We start from the raw sequence: 5,242 nt of genomic DNA, 5'->3' as shown, positions 1-5,242 counted from the left end.
GGCCCGGGTGGGGGGGCCCCCCCCCCCAGTGCATAAATTTTTGTGCACCGGGCCTCTAGTAAGATATAATCTGGTATCTAGTCCTCTAAAGACTTCCTCAGTGACCCTTTCTAGTCACTCTCCCCCACCTCTCCTATCCCAAAGCAAACTACTTTTTTATATTTTTTAAATTTTACTTTATTGTTTAAAGTATTACAAATAGTAGTACATATGTCTCCTTTTTTCCCCATTGACCTTACCCCGGCCTCCCCTCCCCCTGGCACATACCCTCAACCCAACTCCCCAGTGTCTTGTGTTTATTGGTTATGCTTATATGCATGCATACCAGTCCTTTGGTTGATCTCTTACTTCCCCCTCGAACACTCCCCAGCCTTCCCACTGTAATTTGGCAGTCTGTTCAATGCTTCTCTACCTCTGTATCTATCTTTTTGTTCATCAGGTTATAATGTTCTTTATTATCCATAAATGAGTGAGATCATGTGGTATTTTTCTTTCACTGCCTGGCTTATTTCACTTAGCATAATGCTGTCCAGTTCCATCCATGCTGCTGCAAATGGTAAGAATTCCTTCTTTTCTATAGCAGTGTAGTATTCCATTGTGTAGATGTACCATAATTTTCTAATCCACTCATCTGCTGATGAGTATTTAGGCTGTTTCCAAATCTTAGCTATTGTAAATTATGCTGCTATGAACATAGGGTTGCATATATCCTTTCTGATTGGTGTTTCTGTTTTCTTGGGATATATTCCTAGAAGTGGTATTACTGGGTCTAATGGCAGATCCATTTTTAACTTTTGGGGGAAACTCCATACTGTCTTCCATAGTGGCTGCACCAGTCTGCATTCCCACCAGCAGTGCAGGAGGGTTCCTTTTTCTCCGCATCCTCTCCAGCACTTGTTGTTTGTTGATGATAGCCATTCTGACAGGTGTGAGATGGTACTGCATTGTTGTTTTGATTTGCATCTCTCTAGGACAGTGGTCGGCAAACTGCGGCTCACGAGCCACATGAGGCTCTTTGGCCCCTTGAGGTTTTCTATTCCTTGATTAGTTTCCTCTCCTTCTGGCACCCCTGTTATGCAGATGTTGTTTCGTTTAATGTGGTCCCAAAGTTCCCTTACGCCAGCGGTTCTCAACCTGTGTGTTCCAACCGCTTTGGGGGTCGAACAACCCTTTCACAGGGGTCGCCTAAGACCATCGGAAAACACATATATAATTACATATTGTTTTTGTGATTAATCACTATGCTTTAATTATGTTCAATTCGTAACAATGAAAATACATCCTGCATATCAGATATTTACATTACGATTCATAACAGTAGCAAAATTACAGTTATGAAGTAACAACGAAAATAATTTTATGATTGTGGGTCACCACAACATGAGGAGCTGTATTAAAGGGTCGCGGCATTAGGAAAGTTGAGAACCACTGCCTTAGGTTCTCTTCCTGTTTTTTAAGTTTTTTCTCTAGATGCTGCTCTGCTTGGGTATTTTTTCTTACCTTGTCTTCTAGCTCACTGATGTGGTAGTCTGCTTCTTCTTGTCTACTGTTGATGCTTTCCATTGAGTTCTTTAAAGCAGTGATGTCATTTTTCATTTCTTCTTGGTTCTTCATTTCCTCTTGGTTTTGACACATATTGTGGAATTTGTCTTCCATTCTTTTCAGCCACCTTATGACCATTTCTCTGAATTCTTTCTCTGACATATTGCTTGCCTCTATTTCGTTTACTTCCTTTTCTGGTGATGCCTTCTTTTTCATTTGCGCGCTTCTTTGTCTCCCCAAGATCTCTCTTATCTGGGTATCCACTTATGTGGCGCTCTCTCCTTCCTGTGTTGATTTAAAGGCACAAAATACAACACAACAAGGCACAAGGCACTGAACACAAATGTATTCATGATACTAATAATCCCAAATAAAGGTGACCACCAGGAAAAGAGAATTAGGGGGTAAGAAAAAAAAAAAAAGGAGCACAAAAATGATATTGAGAAAAGGAAAAAAAGTAAGAGAGAAAAGAAAGAGAATAAAAAAGACGGTGGGAAAAACTATATGGGGAGAAAACTCCAATAGAACAACCACTAATCCCAAGAATTGCAAACAACAAACACCCAGAGATGAATGCAAACTACAAACAACAACTAATAACAAACGAGGAGAGGAAAAACAGCAAAAAACAAAAAGGGCCGAAACCGGTTTGGCTCAGTGGATAGAGCGTCGGCCTGCGGACTGAAGGGTCCAGGGTTTGATTCCGGTCAAGGGCATGTACCTGGGTTGCGGGCACATCCCCAGTGGGAGATGTGCAGGAGGCAGCTGGGCGATGTTTCTCTCTCATCGATGTTTCTGACTTTCTATCTCTCTCCCTTCCTCTCTGTAAAATATCAATAAAATATATTTAAAAAAAAAAACAAAACAAAAAAACAAAAAGGGAAACAAGCACACAAAAAAACCCAATCTAATCAACAATCAAGCAAACAACAATAGGACAGAGAAAGCAAGGCATAACAAAATAAAAGAAAAAAACTTAGAACAAAAAAAAGGGCAAAAAAATTACAACAAAAACAAAAAAAAGGGAAGAGAAAAAAATTTGGATAGTGAAGAAAGAGAAGAGAGGTATGTATGGACTTACAGCAGGGGATCGGAAATTAGATATATAAATAGGGTGAATTTTTAACAGGGTAAAAAGAAAGAATAGGGAAAATCTAAAGCAGGAATAGGGTAAGAGAAACAGGACAATAAAAGGGGAAAAGTGAGCAAGAGAGTGTTGGCATACAGGTGAAATTGAGATAGAGTGAAATGATGCTATAGGAAAAATGAAAATACAATGTAGAACTCTAATCCCAAAATAAAGAGAAAATAAAATGACACTTAAAAAGGTAAAATAGTAGTAGTAATAATACTGATTAAAAATAAAAATATAATAATTAAAAAGGTAAAATCAAGTGAGGAAAAAATAAAAAATATATAGTTTCCTAAATAAAAGATGAAAAAATGAAAATGTGCAGTAGTGAAGGTCATTCACTTCCTCTACTGTTTTGTTTGACATGCCTGTTTTCTGTCAGGTAGTCAGGACAGTATTGAAGTTCTCTGCGTTCCACTGCTCCTCTGTGTTGTAAGCCGGAGTCCTGATTTTCAAGCAGGCAGTATTACTTTGTTTCTTAGACTCCTTTATTTGTGTTTACACAAGAGTCAATTTGTGATTCAACCCCTGGGTGTCAGTGTTTCTGGATTGACCTCCGGGGCTATAAATCCTCTCTAGCCAGTATTTAGATTTTGTTTTTCCTGTCGCACTTAATACTGGTTTGGGAGAATGGACTGCCCCAGAGCTGGTTCTCTGATCATTATTCCCCACTCTGATCCCCAGGTTCCACAAAACAACTTTCCCCTTCAGTCTCTTAGAGTGTCCCCAACTGGGTGATCCTATGTACTGGGCTAAGTAATCAAAAGCAAGGATTTAAAAAGAAAAAAAGAGCCAGAGTAAGTGCGCGAACTTGCGAATTTTACCCTCCTGCACTGCATGCAACTCTGTGAACATCTCTGTGCACATCTTTTTTCCCCTGGCACTAAACAGCCAGCACACTGGTAAAATTTCAGGCTGCCTTTTTGCGCCCAGTCCAGCTATGGGTTGCTTTTTAGAGTTCCCGTCTGCCAGCAGCCCTGTGGATCCCCTTCCACATTCATGGATCACACTGGCCCCAATGGCTGTGGATTTTGTGGGGCTCAGACTTACCCCAAACCTCCAGATCCCATTGTGTGGGTTTCTCCAGCCTGGATTGCAGACTTCACCTTTCCCTAGGCGAAATCTGACCTTCCCGTGAGAAGGAGCAGAGCTCATCCGAGTCCATGTATTTGCGCTGCTTGAGATCCGGTGTTCCTGGGTTTGCAGCTGGTCCCTGGGTGTTGTGGTTGTAGAGTCCGGGATGATAGGTTTCCAATAACAGCCACTCTCCTTCAAGATGGCATGGTCTACACGGCAGAGCCGGTCGTTCCGAGAGACATTTTAGCAGCAGTGGAGGCTGCCCAGTCAGGCAGTACCCAACAGTACCTTGGAGTATAGCTGTCCCTCATCCACAAATATACATTCCCCATACGTCCACACACTCTCCTTTCGTTCTCTCACTCACACACTATCTTGTAGTCTGCCTTGCTGTCGGCAGCCATCTTCCTCTCCTATTTCCCCAAAATACTGTTTTCTTCTATTCACATAAATTGATTGACTCTGCCTGTTGTTGTATAAATGGAGTTCTTCTGTCTCCTGACTCTTTTATTTGTAGTTTTTAAAATTTATCCATGTTGCAAGATCTGGATACTGGGGATACTGGTTTGCTACTGGGATGTCATTGCTTATAGAGTGTTCAGTGGACAAAAGTAGGAAAGTTTATGTTAGAAAAATAGACATATCACCAACTCAAACCCTTTACTATAGTATTCTTATTTCCTTTCATATTTCAGACTCCTCTTTCAGTGAGTATTCTGATTCCCATCAAAAGTTTGTTTTTAAACAATTTTTAATACTAATTTTAAAGTAATGTCCAGTTACGAAAAATAGAACTTGAAGTACTGTACTATTATTAAAGGCATACAAATATAAGATTCTTAAAGTGAAACATATGTGTTCTTAAACATAACTTGAAATTTTTAAAGTTAATAAGTACATATGTTGAATTTTTATATCATATTTGTATTTTTCTTTATTTCTAAAAGGTGAATACCTTTGAATTTTAGTTAAAATTCTGATCAATTATTTTGAAGAAATTTTGTTCTAGTTTTATATTATCCTTAAATTACAGCATATTTATTTTCGAGAAACCCCAAAGCCTAGTTGCTAAGAATTTTATTGGTGAACATATAAATGATTTGAGTCCTGTTATTAACTCACTAGTAGCCCTGTGCACAAATCCATGCATGAGTAGCTCGCTGTCACGCCCTCCTGTAGGTCTCCACCAGTTGTAGATTTGGTCGTGATGTTACGGTGTAATGGATAATTAGCATATTCCTCTCTTATTATATAGAATAATAAATCTGTGCCCCTTTTGCCCTATCCGGTTTGGCTCAGTGGATAGAGTGTCGACCTGTGGACTGAAGGGTCCCAGGTTTGATTCCGGTCAAGGGCACATGCCCGGGTTGTGGGCTCAGTCCCCAGTAGAGGGCATGCAGGAGGCAGCCAATCAGTGATTCTCTCTCATCATTGATGTTTCTCTCTCTCTCCCTCTCCCTCTCTGAAATCAATAAAAAAAAAAAATATATA

General features: G+C 39.9%; 1 protein-coding gene across 14 annotated transcripts in view; it reads left to right on the top strand.

Annotated features, from left to right (window-relative positions):
• The window catches only part of LARP1B (La ribonucleoprotein domain family, member 1B), a 91,175-nt gene that overhangs the window by 32,553 nt on the left and 53,380 nt on the right, over nt 1–5,242 (top strand). The window lies entirely within an intron of this gene.

This window comes from Myotis brandtii, unplaced genomic scaffold (genome assembly GCF_000412655.1).
Source record: "Myotis brandtii unplaced genomic scaffold, ASM41265v1 scaffold53, whole genome shotgun sequence".
Lineage (NCBI taxonomy): Eukaryota > Metazoa > Chordata > Mammalia > Chiroptera > Vespertilionidae > Myotis > Myotis brandtii.
This window is presented reverse-complemented; position numbering and strand designations above follow the sequence as displayed.